Source organism: Ovis canadensis, chromosome 3 (assembly GCF_042477335.2).
Source record: "Ovis canadensis isolate MfBH-ARS-UI-01 breed Bighorn chromosome 3, ARS-UI_OviCan_v2, whole genome shotgun sequence".
NCBI lineage: Eukaryota > Metazoa > Chordata > Mammalia > Artiodactyla > Bovidae > Ovis > Ovis canadensis.
The window spans coordinates 38,396,691-38,413,898 of record NC_091247.1 but is presented as its reverse complement, the minus strand read 5'-3'; the positions used below and the strand labels follow the sequence as shown (position 1 = coordinate 38,413,898).

General features: G+C 43.4%; 1 long non-coding RNA gene across 7 annotated transcripts in view; it reads right to left on the bottom strand.

The window, feature by feature from the left end:
- LOC138436781 (uncharacterized) overlaps positions 1-17,208 on the bottom strand; it is a 60,791-nt gene that overhangs the window by 3,822 nt on the left and 39,761 nt on the right. For 6 of the 7 annotated variants that reach the window (XR_011255594.1, XR_011255596.1, XR_011255592.1 and 3 more), the window contains one exon: positions 9,545-9,692. This is a non-coding gene — a long non-coding RNA (uncharacterized lncRNA). Of the gene's footprint in view, positions 1-267; positions 1,838-9,544; positions 9,693-17,208 lie in introns of all 7 variants that reach the window. The other variant, XR_011255595.1, reaches the window with a different exon arrangement.

The following is a 17,208-nucleotide window of genomic DNA, read 5'->3' as shown; positions in this document are numbered from 1 at the left end:
GGACCAGTTATTCTGTTGCTGACACTCTCTTCCACCCCCAGTGAAGATGAAGGCTCTAAGAATGAAGTGTGATGGGGCAGGTGCTGTGGCCAAGTTACCATGTATCCTTATGGTCTTATCCATGAGGGTGGGAACGGGAAGAAGGCCACAGCACAGAGTTGAGTTTAGGCAGAAAGGGCTCCTTTGTGAACCCTGCTAATGATTTAGTCCGGGACTGACTCGAGCCCCTGGCAGCCCCTAAGGCAGGTGCGTCAGTGGACTCCTTACCTTGCTAAAATCTCAGGAGTGGGATGGGATATGGAAGGCAGATCCTCACTGTGACCTCCAGCTTCTGCTGACTGCCTGGTCTGGAGTGACCAGCCTGTCCAGATAACAGACGACTGATGCAGCACTGACCCTGACCACACCCAAGGCCAGGAACTTGATCAGGCATGTTCAAGTGCATTACTGGACACAGTGGGTTGGAACAATTAAAATCTGGACCATATCATATTTGGCAGTCTTTACCAAAGTCAGCCTCTGGTGAGAATGTGAACAGGAATCCAGAATCAAAGACCTAAAAACCAACAAGAGACGTGCCACCCCATGGACATTTCCAGTGCAGGTTGGTATTATGATTTGAAAGGCCCTAAGGAAGGTCCCCAGGTTCCCCTTCCTATCTAGTGAAATGATGCCTGAAATTCACAAATTAGATCCCTCTTCCTTTCCCTGCACTCCCTCTACTTTGGGCAGGGCTGGGTGGAGCTGGATGGAGCTGGGACCAGTGTTATTGTGAGTTGCTGACACTCTCTTCCACCCCCAGTGCAGATGAAGGCTCTGAGAATGAAATGTGATGAGGCAGGTGCAAAAGTGGACAGAAGTAATGACGAGGAAGTAACTTTCTAATAATGCCTGCAACTGATTCTATTGACAATCCAAACTTTTAGGTCTCTCTCCCTAACCCCACCAAACACATCTGGGTTCACTCTTTGGAAACAGTGAGCTGCTTCTTCAAAGTACCCATCACTTCCTGCCACCCAAGACCTACAAGGTAGGATACTTTCAGGATAGGCTCTATGTAGGCTCAAAGACTATGTATAAGTGATTAACTCAAAACCTCCCTCTGTGGGTTCCTCTGTATAAACGGTGACATAGTAGAAAGCCTGGTGTATTTTGATGTGATCTGTCAGACTCTTAGTAGTCCTCCTTCCAAAAATATCCTCCTTGCTCCAGACCCACCTGGCACCTAAAATTTCACCATTAGAGGTACTTAAAAGTAATTCAGTAGGTCTCTTGGAAAACAAAAAGATTTCCTGATTCAGGGTAGGGGTAGGGGATTAGCAAGGAGAAGTCACGTAAGAACAAATCAGTGGTAGCCTCTGAATTCCTAAGCACCACCTGAAGGGTTTAGAGGTAGCAATCCAGTGTGGGAAGAGGAGTTGGGGTGGGGAAGCAGGAGGGCTGGAGGGTCTGAAGCCATTTTTCATAGTGAATACAGGGGTTTCAATTACATCATATATTTATTTGGGGTGGCTTTGGCAAAGGACTGATAAGAGACCTGGGATGCTAAAGACTCCTCCATAAACCATCCCGTGATGCTAACACTGCAACAAGAGAAACAAGCAGAGCTCTAAGACCTTGGAAATCAAGACACAGGAGTCCTGGACTTGGGGGCGGCGGGTGAGTGGGTAGGGAGAGAAGAGGGCACGGTTGGAAGAGAACACCAAATTCAATCCCTCCCAATCTTGGTCACTTTCCTTGTCAGAGGCAGGCAAACACCCCAAGGCTCAGCTGATGAATACCCAGGAGGGTCTTGAGTCCTCAGAATTCTCTGCAGGGTCCGCTCCCTGGAGAAGGCCTAGAATAGAAGTGCGGGACAGAAGGGCAGAGTGGACTGTGGGCTGGGCTGTCTGGTCACGTGATGCGATCTCACTGCTTCTCCTATGTAATTCTGTCCCCCTCCTCCTCTGGTCTCTCCCTCTGCTCCTTTCCCCTCCCTCTGCTGTTTTCATTTGGTTAAAATAGATGCAAACTCTGGTCTTTTCTATTTTTAATACCTAGCCATTACATAATCCACACTGTAATTGCTGACTTGAAAAAGTACTGGCAACAGTAGAAAATCCCCCGAGTTTTAAACAGGAAAAGGATTATTACAGCACAAAAGCCTTTGGCAGTTTTACTGACTGGTAAACCGTCTGTAGTCGTCACTTGCCAGTGTAAGTCACATGGGCCTTGGGAAACACTCGCCTCATCTCAGGGAAAGCAGGCTGGGGGAAGGGAACCACAGCCTCGGCTGGGAGGGGGAGGCTTTGTGTGGCGAAGAGGGGGTGGGCCCGGTCCAGAGGGGAGCGGGGAAGGAGTGGGCTTCAGGATACCCGTCCCCTCCTCCCAGGGCCACCTTTTACTGCTTTTGTTTCTGGTTAAGACAGTCAAGTCTCCAACATCCCCAACCTCTCCCTCATTGACTGCCTGGGCCTTCTTACAGTCTCCAACACATTTCTGGGCAAGCCTGAGTGAGGGTGGACTATCCCAGTTAAACAGATGATTTCATAAAGACAAAGGAGCAAGCAAGACTGCTTGTTAATCACACAGATCTGACCCACTCCTCTGCAAGGCTTTCCACAGATTAAGTCAACCACCACACTAATTCCTCAATAAAATGCTCTAATAACAACATAAGCACTGAAGGTTTGATAAACGATTTCCCAGTCAAATTGAAATTAACTATCTCATTTAAGACAAACATTCACTGTATGTTGGTGGTGTGGGTAGTGTAGGAAATACAAAGGGGATGGGAACCGCTTCCCCTGCTTCTGCCAATTCTGCCACAATCCTAACCCCAATAATCAAGGAGGATCAATCCAATCTGTATAACTATTCATGTCAATTCATTCCATAAACATTTGCTGAATGCCACATGCTGGACTAGTTGTTGGGGATATAACATTTAGCAACATCATTGCCCTCATAGAACTGCCAGGTCAATGAGGGAGACAGAGACATTAATCAAAATACTGCATGAGCATATCATTACTAACTATGACGATGTATTACACGGGAAGAGCACAGAACAGCTGGGGCATTTAGAACAGAAAGATCAGGTAGGGTCTGAGGGTTCCTAGGTACCTAGGGACTTCAGGGTTCTTTAAATACAGCATCCCATCTTCCTTCCCATTCCCTCCTTCCTTCACGTTTTTTTTTCCATATAGAGAAAATAATGCTAGTTTCCTTATGGTCTCACTTGATTCACATAGCAAACTAAAAATTCAGCACTGTAAGACAAAAGGTCATGTTACGAAAAGCCAAACCACACTTTACAATGAGAACTACACATAATTCATGACACGAATTAAGACTCAATCGGCTGCAGGTGTCAAAAATCCAAATCAAACTTTCAAAATGGAAAAAAGGGGGTGGGGGGAAGCCTAGACCCATGTAAATGAGACATCCAGACTTAGACTAGCTTCAGGCACGTTTAGATCTCTGGTGCTCCAAAAATGTCGTTAGTCTCCATTCCTAGATCTTGCAGCTCAGCTTTCACTTGTGTTGTCTTCAGAATTCCCCCTGAGGTACCAAGATGGTCACCAACAACCTCAGGATTACATACATTCTAGAGGCTTAGCAACCCAGTTGGAAAATAAATGAGAATTCATTTAACAGTTTCAATGAAAATCCAGAGTCCCAGCTGGCCTGAATTTGAGACCATGCCCTTCTCTGACTGGCACAGTCAGGTGTCCTCCACCTAGAGCCAAAGAATGGACTCAACTCCACCATAACTGATCTGAGAATAGGAAGGAGGTGATCCCTCAAAGGAAAATCAAGGTGCTCTTATCTAAGAAGGGAAAATGACGCTGGGCAGTCAAAGCCCATGATCTCTACTGTCCTCAAAGTTTCTAATTAAGTGGATGTTAAGAAGAAACAACAGGTTCTTCCATCAACTGGGTCTTTCTTCCTGAGGAACGAGCAAGAGTGCTTATTTAGTGTGGCACTGACTGGATCTGCCCTGTTCTCAATCCAGCTACATGGAGACCTTGGCATCTTTAGGGCACTCAATGGAGTCTTAATATTCGTTGATGCACTTGCTCAGAGAAGTCTTCAAGTCTCACACCTCGTGAAAGACTTCTCCTTCTCCTCCCTTCACTCCCTACTCAGTGCTGGCAGGGCTGCAAAGGCCACAGCTCTCTTTGGCTTTGTTAACTGTCCTCAGGGTCTGTGTAAATTACAGGAAAGAAAGGGAATGACAAGCCCTTTGTTGGGAAGTTTTGCTTCCCTTTTGGAGTCTGAATTGAAAATGGCTTCCGCTGGGCAGCAAGGGGAGTATCAAGATAGTTTCTGGAGCATGCAACCAATAGACCTCCATAGAAAAGATTTTGGGGGGTGTCGGGGGCGGGTGGATCACTGTCAAACATTCTACAAGTTACACAGCACTACAGCAATCATATGTCAGCTGCAACCACCCTGTCCATGTCCTTATAAAAGCTGCCTGGACCCCCCTATCCAATACCCTCCCACAATTTCTGCAAATTCCCAGCAACTAATGCTTTTTTCCCCCGCCATGGGCTCCAAAATCACTGCAGATGGTTGACTGCAGCCATGAAATTAAAAAGACGCTTGCTCCTTGGAAGAAAAGCTATGACAAACCTAGACTGCATATTAAAACGCAGAGACATTACTTTGCCAACAAAGGTCCATCTAGTGACAGCTACGGTTTTTCCAGTAGTCATGTATGGATGTGACAGTTGGACCATAAAGAAAGCTGAGTGCCAAGGAACTGATGCTTTTGAACTGTGGTGTTGGAGAAGACTCTTGAAAGTCCCTTGAACTGCAAGGAGATCCAACCAGTCCATTCTAAAGGAGATCAGTCCTGGGCGTCCACTGGAAGAACTGATGCTAAAGCTGAAACTCCAATACTTTGGCCACCTGATGTGAAGAGTTGACTCACTGGAAAAGACTCTGATGTTTGGAGGGACTGGGGGCAGGAGAAGGGGACGACAGAGGATGAGATGGGTGGTTGGCATCACCGACTTGATGGACATGAGTTTGAGTAAACTCTAGGAGTTGGTGATGGACAGGGAGGCCTGGTGTGCTGTGATTCATGCGGTCGCAAAGAGTCGGACATGACTGAGAGGCTGAACTGAACTGAACTGAAAGGAAATCAACCCTGAATATTCACTGGAAGGACTAATGCTGAAACTGAAGCTCCAGTACTTTGGCCACCTGATGCAAAGAGCCGACTCATTAGAAAAGACCTTGATGCTGGGAAAGATTGGAGGACAGGAGAAGGGGATGACAGAGGATGAGATGGTTTGATGGCATCACCAACTCAATGGACATGAGTTTGAACAAGCTCCAGGAGATGGTGAAGGACAGGAAAGCCTGGCCTGCTGCAGTCCATGGGGTCACATAGAGTCGGACACAACTGAGCAACTGAACAACAACAAGAGAAGCCATCGCGATGAGAAGCCCATGTCCCTCAACGAAGAATAGCCCATGTGCAGCAATGAAGATTCAGCAAAGCCAAAAATAAATAAATACATTAAAAAAAAAACCCACAGCCTTAAGTATTGTTTAACCTAAAGGAATCCTCTAATAAAATTTAAGACAAGATGAATACAGTCCAAATCAAATAAGTGAGAACATTAAAAATAATAAATAAGTAGGGGTCTTCCCTGGCAGCCCCATGGTTAAGAATCCACTTTGCAATGCAAGGGATACTGGTTCAAACCCTGGTTTGGGATGATCCCACATACTGTGGAGCAACTAAGCCTAAGAGCTACAGCTGTTGAGCCTGTACGCTGCAACTACTAAGCCTGCATGCCTAGAGCCCGTGTGCCACAAAAGAAGCCACCACCATGAGAAGTCCATGCACTGCAATGAAGAGTGGCCCTGCTCGCTGCAACCAGAGAAAGCCTGTGTGCAGCAAACAGACCCACCACAGCCCCAAAGCAAGATAAGTAAGTAGGTCTTTTAAAAACTAAATACATAAATAGGAACATTCTGGTCATATTGCTCTGTACTTGCTTTTTTCTTTTTTAGGGGGGTGGATATGAATTTATTTACATTCAAGCCTCACACAGGTATAAAAGTCACATTTTGTGACAAATTTAAAATGAAAACAAAGTTGCAACTGTCCCCAGAAAACTCAGGACCTGTACTTTCACCCACCCCTCTTTTCACAGTTCTGTGGGGTATACTTGCTTTTTTCACTGATACAGAAGCTATTGTTATGTTTTCATAGCCACACAGCATTTCACAGTCCTACTCATGGATATTTACCAATGCAAGGAACATTCTCATCCAGAGAACACTGTGCTCAAGACTAAGCACTTCTTTAAACGAAACTTAGTTTGCCCTGCTGTGACTTGTCTACTTGTATTCTTTGCCCATTGTCTATAGAGTCTGTTGTCTTATTGTTATTGATTTTTAGAAACCCTTTATATATTATAGAAATTAATCCACTATCACCTACATCCCCAAAATTTCTCCCAGCCTGTTGACTGTCTTCTATCTTTGTTTATGTTGGCTATGTCACACAGTAGTTTCTCATCTTTATGTGGCAAAAGCAATTATGAACAATTTAGAAAGTACTGTCATGGGTGCAATGCACTTGAAGCTCTGAGCCACACAGCCTCTTCTGCTGGGGATCACAGAGCTGTGCTTAGTAGGTTCCTGTGGTGAAATGGCTGAGTAAGCAATCATTTTCTGAGCTGTTCATATCTGGTTTTACAGCCACGGTGGTGGTGTAAATTAATCCAGAAAAAAGCAAAAGAAATGTGAAAATTTTAGTTGCTTGCTCGTTTGCATCTACTAGGAGGCTTCTTTCCTAAATGTTTGAGTAATGTACTAACAATGTCAAAGAAATCCTGAGCCACTGAAAATCCAAAAACATCTTTATAAACAATAATCTGAGTATTTCCAGACCCTTTCAAACTGTGGGCTTTAGGGCATTATTTGCTGTCACTGCAGAGGGAAAAAATACATTCCAAACCCCACAGGAATAGAAGGCTCAAGAGTCCAATAACTCTTAGTATTTCAGCCAAGAAATCGTTAAAGTTTCCCCTCAGCCTTTCACAGAAGATAAGCATTGGCCCCACTCTGATCCTGAACAGTTAAAATACCCTAGTGGCCAAATGGGATTTTCCCTGCAAGAGTACTTAGTCCTTGTTGCTGCAAACTCTGCCTATAGACCCAGTACTCTGTGGAGGCTGTCCCATTTGGCCAGAACTACCCAATGGCAACCCACTCCAGTACTCTGACCTGGAAAATCCCATGGACAGAGTAGCCTGGTGGGCTGTAGTCCATGGGGTCGTGAAGAGTCAGACACGACTGAGCGACTTCACTTTCACTTTTCACTTTCATGCATTGGAGAAGGAGATGGCAACCCACTCCAGTGTTCTTGCCTAGAGAATCCCAGGGACAGGGGAGCCTGGTGGGCTGCCGTCTATGGGGTCGCACAGAGTTGGACACAACTGAAGCGACTTAGCAGCAGCAGCAACCTGCCTCCCCAGTGCTAAAACTCTATGGTATTCAGCCAGCTGTGCAGAAGGTAGGACTAAAAGATGCTTCTGGACATCTTTTCCCTAGTTGAAACCTGATACTCCTTAAGGAACTTGGTTTCTGGACAATGAAGATTCTGCCATAAAAATCATCCTTCAGTATCCAGTGGTATCCAAAGGAGAAACAGATGGTCTATCTCAGTGTTGTTTTATTCCTATAACCTTAAAAACAAAACAAAACAAAAAAAACCCTCCCTTGGCCGAGGTCTATACCAAACAACTATGCGCCTCCTCCTCATTGCTGTTAAGTTACTAACTAACCTCTCGCTCATCAAGGACTTTGCCTCCTTGATCAGTCTGCCCTTCCACTTCAAGTCAGATCTGCTGCCTGCTCACGATCTCCTATATCCTCCTATATATAGGACCTCTCCTCATCTCATCTACAGCTGCTTCTTCAACTTCACTGCGGCTTCCAGCCTCGCGATACCACCTCCCTCATCACTTTGCTGCCTATCAGTCCTCTCCTCAATTCACTTCTTTCTCTAGTCAACTAGATGACCACTCTGCTACTAATATCCCAGATTCCTCCTACTCCAAGTTTTCCATTTGCCCACAGAACACAGCTCCTATCTGAGTATGAATATACTCTGCTTTAACCCCCAAGCTGTTGAGTGGGCACTGCTAAAGCAATCATTAGTCATGAGGGTTGCTCCCTCCAGGAAGCGCCTGCTTCCAATATTAGTTGGGTCTTCAGCACTGTTCAGTTATCCTCCCATGTGTCTTCAGATCACTCCATGAGCACAACAGCTTTTAAAAGGCATGCCACTATCTACACTCTCCCAACTGCTCCTGGCAGATGACCTCAACTTCTGCTGCCCAGAGAACACATAGCCCAACAGAAGGAAAATGTCTCTCCAAAATCTTATCAAACCCTTCTGCCCATCACAACCCTCACCCCAACACCATGCCCCTCGCCCTGATCACATGAGACTTGACAGTGCTCAACAGAGTGCTAGCGAAAGGTAGGAGAGCAATAGACGGTGGTGTGGTGGTGATACAGTTAAAATCAGCGACGGCCTTGTCTTTTGTTCAAGTTTAATCTCTCTACCAGTGCTTTGGATACAGCAGACCCTCCTCCCCAGGAGACTTGCTCAACAATTGTTATTCTCTTTTCTGTCTTCAACTTCTCCTTCTCTACTTTTTCCCCACAGCGCAAAATCATGCTTAGGTCTCAAAAAATAAACAGACCTCCCTAGATCCTGTGTCCCCTCTTCACTAACACTCCTCTCTTCAAACAAGCTTCTCGAAAGAGCAGCCTCCCTGACAGGGTCCACCCTTGCCCCCAGCTGCCAGCTGCAGAGAGACTATCTAATAAAAGAGAGTGGACTCCTCTTATTTACCAAACGTCTGTTCTTTGGAAAACTGCTTTAGAGATTAGCAAAGAAACCATGAAAATAAATACACTGTGTTGCTATAAATTCCGAATTTTAATATATGAATGAGGAGAATAGATTTCCCTTTGTAATCAACACCACCTCTGACTAGGGTGCAAGCAAGTCTATTTAGTGTTAGACAAACCGGTTTTCACAAAACTTCCCTGATTCTTTAGATCCAAAAGCTAAAAATAATCTTTCCTCTCTGAGTTCCCACAACATTAGTCTTACACCTGTCATACCTTATCACTTTATATCAAATTATTACATAACTCTACAGTTAATAAGTAATTGATAAACAAATGCATAGACTTTACAAGTACCTATTACAGACTGGATAATTTTAACAATAAATCAATCTACTCAACCAATTAACTCAGGATCCTTGAAGATCCTCCATGACATTTTGCTAACTCAGTGAAGTTGCATTCAGCCATTCATAACCTGTAATAAAAGTTTTCACTTATTTAAAGCCGGCTTAAGAATACCAAATACTAAGACGTTATCATGTCATTTGGTGTTCAGACTGAAAAGACTAAGGTAAAAGTCAATGGGAGCAGGAATTACCCAATCTGAGGTAACCAGGAGGGTGAGCAGAGCATTCCAGGGGAAGGAACGCATTTTTCCCTCTCTTACCTGAAAAATGGTCCAAGAAAGGCTCCTTAAGGAGGGACTGAGACTTCCCCTCATACAGTGTCTGCTTCAGTTCCTTTCACATAATCTGAGCATTCGAAGCACAGGTGCCACTTCGCCATTCCTAGACCTCCCGCAGTTTTGTTCATTTCTGAAACAAGGAAATTTGTCTAAAAAATCTCCAAAGTTTTTTCTGATGCAAATAACTGCACATTATTTAAAGTATGGAAATTAAATCTGATTCTGAAAAGCAGGTTTAATGCTAAAAAAAAAAAAGTGGAAAATCCTTTTGTGAATATGAAAAATCTCCATGTCCTTGTCTCCCAACCACCCTCAACATGAGATCATCTGTATGAAATTGGTAATTCTCCTAAAGCACAACACAGGGACTGGCAGCAGACCCTTCTAAAGTACTGGCATTCCTGCACCCACAGTCCCTCTGAAGACACCAGGCTTTAACCCTCACCCAGGCAGAAATATGGGCTTGGAGGGCTGTGTAAAGGAGAAGAGGTGGCCAGGCAAGCATGCCACGAAACACAGGGCAGAGCCAGGTGACAGACCCTGCTCCCCCTGGAGCCAGAGCCAGAACCTCCCAATTTGCTTTAACCTTGTAGAGGGCATAATTTCCAGCCAGGCTAATAATCACCAGCGGCACACAGCCAGAGGGCAGGGCCAGGCTGGGTAAGCAAAAGCCGGGGATGAGCCTGAGAGGCTCCTGATTTAGAATCCAAGCAGTGAGGAGGAAGGGTGGTGGAGAGCCTCCTACAGATGACTTATAAAGTAGCTGCCTTCTTTGAGAAAGATCCAGGTTGCCAACAGGAACTCTCCTACCTCCATGGGCCTCTCACTTGCCCCGCAGACCGTCTCAGCAGCCTGTTCTCTTTAGGAGGAGAGATCATGTGACTGTGACTCAAGTCACACTAGCATACTGACTTTGGGAATGTCCCCTCTCTGTGGAGTCACCAGCTCAGAGCAGAAACTTCCCATGGTGCCATTTCCTCCCTCCCTGCTATAACACCTTGAGTCTTAAGACTTGTCCCCAAACCACCTAGCCAAGTTATAATGGGAGGCTGTGGGAAGAATGCTCTACACAACTCAGCATGCCTTGGGCAAGAGATCCCTTCAGTCCTTCACACGATCGCTCTCTCACTCACTCACCCACTCAATCACGCACTGTCTCCAAGCACTATGACTGCCCACTATGCTCCAAGCACTCAGCTCCAAGGGTGCCCTACAGGACCCTTAGCAGACAGCAGTCTGTCAGCTGCCTAAGACACCTCTAAAGCAGACCCTGTGACCCAGAACTTCTGACAGGAGACAACTGCTTTTTGTGTCTATGCTATCAGGACCAGTTAAACAATTTCATCCCATAAATATGATTGTCAGTTGGGAATCTGAAGTGAATTAAGAGACATCTGATTTTCTACTCATTGAAGGCTTTTCTACTCATCGAAGCCGGTCGTCTTTGGCTCTCTACCAGCTAATGCATACATAACTAAGTTACCATGTCATTCCAAAAGTAAACAAACCTAATGATGTCACATACACACAAAGAAACTCTTTTTTCATGTAACTAGTTAAGCCCTTCCTTCATGGGTCTAAGTAAATACGCTTTTATTGCAATGCTCTCAAATGAATGAAGCCAGAATCTCATGAACTACCAAGTTACCACACAAACTCTGCTGTAACCAAACTGTCCAACCTTACTTAAAATACTTCAAGCTATTTATGAATAGATTAGGACTTTTCCCCCTTGAATTCAATGGAACATCCAACAGTCTCTGGTTAGAGGAATGTCAGGGCCTACAAGGGACAGGGGACAGGGCAGTGACTGTGAATACCATGGTGTCTTCCCCGGCTCTCATCTTCCTCCTACCTCTTAATTGTAGGTACCACTATACCCAGGCTACAGCTTTTGCTCTAGTTTTTCCCTCTTTGGAAAATTCGTCTCTAAGTGACAGAGAATGAAGACATGAGAAACAGAATTTGAGGCCTGTATCCTATGGCTCAGCGGGTAAAGAATCTGCCTGCAATGTGGGAGACACAGGAGATGCAGGTTTGACCCCTGAGTCGGGAAGATCCCCTGCAGGAGGAAATGGCAACCCATTCCAGCATTCTTGCCTGAAAAATCCCATAGTTCAGAGGAGCCTGGCAGGCTGCATCCAAAGGTTGCAAAGAGTCAGATATGAGTGAGCACACACATACTAGATCTTTGGGCTTCAGTGATAGCTCAGTTGGTAAAGAATCCACCTGCAATGCAGGAGACCCTGGTTCTATTCCTGGGCCAGGAAGATCCACTGGAGAAAGGAAGGATAGGCTACCCACTCCAGTATTCTTTGGCTTCCCTTGTGGCTCAGCAGGTAAAGAATCCACCTGCAATGCGGGAGAGCTGGGTTCGATCCCTGGGTTGGCAAGATCCCCTGGAGAAGGGAAACGCTACCCAATCCAGGACTCCGGCCTAGAGAATTTCATGGATCGTATAGTCCATGGGGTCACAAAGAGCTGGACACGTCTGAGTGACTTTCACTTCGCATACCTTAGTTTGGGCTTTACAGGTGGTGCCAGTGATAAAGAACCTGCCTGCCAATGCAAGAGAAATAAGAGACATGGGTTCAACCCCTGGGTCAGGAAGATCTTCTGGAGGAGGGTATGGCAACCCAACCCAGTATCCTTGCCTGGAGAATCCCCATGGCCAGTGGAGCCTGATGGAAAGGAGGAGCCATAAGGTCACAAAGAGTCAGACACAACTCAAGTGACTGAGCACACACGCATACCTTAGTTTGAGTCCTAATTTTACTAACTGAACTTCAGTTCTATAAAGGAGTAAAAAAAAATCACACATAGTATACAGGATTGTGTTATAAACTGCTGCACATAATGGCCTTTGTAAATGGCAGAGAGATTTTAAAATAACGATGATTACTGCCCAATCCTACCTCTCAAGCTCTGTTCTCAGGTTCCAAATGAGACCAATGCCACATTCCTCTTCGCAGTCTGTCAAGACTGCAGATAGGAAAGGGAGAACCAAGTACGACCCATCCCATCCCCAAGAATTTCAAGGGTGTCAGATTTAGAGCCCCCATGTTCACCTATTACCTCTCTTTTCACATGTAATTTTTTCTTTAAATGGGAATCCCCAGCCTAAAGAACATTTCCTTTCAGATGTACCTCTAGCCCTTCAAGTTCAACCCCAAGAAACAAGTTTGTCTCCTCTTCTAGAAAGAGTGCTTCTCCTTTCCAGTTGCCCCTATATCTGTCACGACAAGTAGTTGTCCAACTTCACAGGGTAAACAGACACCTTGGCATTATCAGTGACTTGATTTTTCTTCTTTATCCTCTTCCTGCCTGAGAGATGATCAGATCAGTGGTTTCTTCTATGAAATGCCCTTCAGATTAGTTCTTTTCCTTATAATCCTACTGCTTACCCCAGTTGATGCCTTATTAGTTCATATTTCAGGCCTACACCGCCACTATAGCTTCCTAACTTGTTTCTCTAACCTCATTTTTCACTTCATTCATTTCATACATTCACACTATAAAACTTTCTACTTTTATCACCACTATTCATTACCTAGCTCAACAAGGTTAAAAAAAAAAAAAAAAAAAAAAGCCTGGTTTCAGCCCACCCATCACAAGTCAGAATGTATTTACTATTTAATTTCAGATATTGTTATAATTATTCTATTTTTAAATTTTATTTTTAATTGGAGGATAACTGGTTTACAATGTTGTACTGGTCTCTGCCATAAAACAACATGAATCAGCCATAAGTATACTTATGTTCCCTCTCTTTGAACTGCCCCCTACCCTCCCACCCCATCCTCGAGGCTGCCACAGAGCTAGGTTGAATTCCCTATGTTACACTGCAATTTACCACTAGTTATCTATTTTACATACAGTAATGTATATATTTCAATGCTACTCTTTCAACTCGTTATTTCCTAATTTTTTTAAAGTGGCTATTTTTTTCTGAATCAGAAAAGACAATTTGTTAATGCACTGCATGATTTTTAAAATATATCTACATAGTTGGAGAAGACTCTTGAGAGTCCCTTGGACTGCAAGGAGATCCAACCAGTCCATTCTAAAGGAGATCAGCCCTGTTTGTTCTTTGGAGGGAATGATGCTGAAGCTGCAACTCCAGTACTTTGGCCACCTCATGCGAAGAGTTGACTCACTGGAAAAGACTCTGACGCTGGGAGGGATTGGGGGCAGGAGGAGAAGGGAATGACAGAGGATGAGATGGCTGGATGGCATCACCGACTCGATGGACATGAGTTTGAGTAAACTCCGGGAGCTGGTGATGGACAGGGAGGCCTGGTGTGCTTCGATTCACGGGGTCGCAAAGAGTTGGACACGACGGAGCGACTGAACTGAACTGAAGATAGTTATGACTATATCTCAACTGAAATAGGTTCATATGCTATATATTTTCCATGCATCTGTTATAGCCATCTTTCTGTGTCAATAATTAAAGATTTACTTCATGTATCATTGTATGGACATACCACAATTTATTTGACCAGTCCCTTACCAATGGCTATTTTGATTGCTTTATAGACTCTGTAATAGTAAACATCCTCAAATATGTATCTCTACACATTTACCATCGGGATGAATACCTAGAAGTTGAATTGCTGGTTTAAGACCATGTGTACCTTAAATCTGATACATATCACCAAACTGAACTTCAGAGAAAATGTATTAATATTCATTCCCAGCAAGAGAAAAGTTCTTCTTTTCCTCCAGCCCTCACCAGCAATAAATATTTTCTTCTTTTTAAACTTATCAGTCTAAATATAGACTGATACTGAAAAATGGTATCTCATTTCTGTTTGTGTTTTCTGGATTATAAATGAAACAGCTGTTTTCTATATTCTTTATTAATCACTTGTACTTATTTTTCTATGACTTTTCTCATTTTCTTGTTTTTTTCTATTAATTTGTAAGAGTTTACAAATTAAGAATTTTGCACACATTAGAGATATGCTGAAAACTCTTTTTAACCAGTTGACATCTACTTTTTATTTTGCTTATGGTGTTTGTTGTGATTTTTAAAAAACTAATCCACCACATTTTTTCCTTTATGGTTTCTGCCTTTGGTACCACACTAAAAAAACTATTTTCAAGTACACTTATCACTTTATGTAAAAATCTTTAAACTAACACAACACTGCAAATCAACTATACTCCAGTAAAAATTACTTTTAAAAATAAAATAAAAATAAATATCAGGTTGGCCAAAAAGTTCTTTTGGGTATTTCCATAAGATTTTATGAACAAACTTTTTGGCCAATCCAATAAGAAGAAATAAAAATAAATAAAAGTATTTATATGGAATTTATTTTACTAGAAGGTGGCAGAGATTTTCTTTTAAATGGTTAGATATTTGTCCTAAACACTATCCTTTCCCACTGAATGTAGGTCCATCTCTGGACTTCCTAATCTATGCTGAGCACTACTCCCTAACAAGAATTCTTCTTTTCAGTTAGATGAGTTCTTTCATTGCCCACAATAGGTTTTATGTAGGTTCCTGCTTATATTCACATTGCTGCCCTTTTCTCTTATACCTCCTCTGCACAGATCCTTCAAAGCAAAACCATTTCTGGGTTAAGAAGAAGTAAATGCTATTTAAAACAAGAAATACTTCCAAATGCGAGAAGATAATGTACACATAAGAGGTTCTACAAATCCATTGTGTGGCTAAGCAGATGAGCTTTTTATTCAGTGGAGTCCTTCAGTGGATCTTGGCTATTCAAGGTGAACTTGGGAGGGAGAGTTAAGAGTTCAATTGCTTTGCATAATAGGAGTGAGAAATATCTGCAGTGCTTAGTAGTAACAGAGTAAGGATGGTCTGCAAAGCAAAGAGAGAGAAGATTGTAAGAGACACCAAGGCCACATACAGTAACAGTGATGGATCTCTAATGCAAAGGTGGGCAAAGTACTTTAAGGGACAGGGAGAGCCAGTGTTAGAATTCAAGTTGCTTACTTTGCTGCAACGTAAAATACTCTCCACTACGCCAAACTTTAACAGTCTGCTACACACACAAACAAAGGCTTTGAGCTGGGAGATATCTGAGTTCTACCATCTAAGTCAATGTGGACGGAAATAGGAAGAGCAACTTGAGACACAAAGACCATCTACAATCTGAACAAATTTAACGGAAGCAAGAACTCAACATCAGAGTGACCATAAACGTAAGAGTTCCCAGGAACATGGTGAATTCTGGGTAAAGGAATCAAGAGTTCCCACAAGTTGCACAATGACGCTTTGAGCCAAAATTTTAAAGGAAGAGACAGTTCCAAGCTAACTAACAGATTACACTAGGATACTCAAGTCCTCAGAACCTTCTGAACAGAATCAAAGTACACAAGGTACATTAGTGCCGAGCAGAAGCAGTTCATGGGGGAGTTGATGATTACTCAACCTGCACAAGAAACAAGCTGCGAATTATTTGCCCCATCCTTTCACCATTGCACATGCTTCCAAAGAGGTCTTCCGGTCCCTATCCCACCTCAGGTGTCCTTAGTCAACTCTCACCTCTTTCACAAAGCTTCCTCTCAAAGTGTTGTAGCCCTCAGACGCTTCCTTTCCAGAACTTCCATTTTACTTAAAATCTAAACCTCACATTAACCTTTAATTATTTTTTCTGTTAACTTCTCTATGGAATTCAACTATACATGCCTTGCAGACAAGAAATTTAAGACAAGGAAAAGAAAAAATAAACCATCTAGACACATCCTAAACATCTTACATTATACTCAGAGCCTATTAAATTCCTGGTGGGGGAACAGAGCAAAACAGTGATTTAGAAGCAAGTTTACTAATCACCCTGGATGGCGATGCTCCCAAATCAAGGAACAAAGGAAGAGGAATAGGGATAAGAAGAAATGAGGGAATAGGGAAAAGAGGATGCTTTGATGGACAATGTAATTTGACTTGAGACATGTAGAGTTTAAAAGGCTAAGACTCATCCAGGTTATGGTATCAATAGTGTTTGGTCATCATGAGTCAGGAACTAAGAAGAGAGACTTATGTTGGAGATAGAGATCTGCAAGTTTTTGATAAGCAGAGATGACATCAACCAGGGATAGCTTGTGAAGGGAGCAGAGAAAGGGACTAAGGAAAGAATCTTAGGAAATGTCTTCATCACAGGAAAGACTAGTTGGGGAAAGTAAGCCTTCTGCAATTATAGATCAACTAATAATTATAAATACCTACAGACTGACTGCTTACTCCTTGGAAGGAAAGTTATGACCAAACCTAGAGAGCATATTAAAAAGCAGAGACATTACTTTGCCAACAAAGGTCTCTCTAGTCAAGGCTATGGTTTTTCCAGTGGTCATGTATGGATGTGAGAGTTGGACTGTGAAGAAAGCTGAGCGCCGAAGAATTGATGCTTTTGAACTGTGGTGTTGGAGAAGACTCTTGAGAGTCCTTTGGACTGCAAGGAGATCCAACCAGTACATTCTAAAGGAGATCAGTCCTGGGTGTTCTTTGGAAGGAATGGTGCTAAAGCTGAAACTCTAATACTTTAGCCACCTGATGTGGAGAGTTGACTCATTGGAAAAGACTCTGATGCTGGGAGGGATTGTGGGCAGGAGGAGAAGAGGATGACAGAGGATGAGATGGGTGGTTGGCATCACCGACTCGATGGACATGAGTT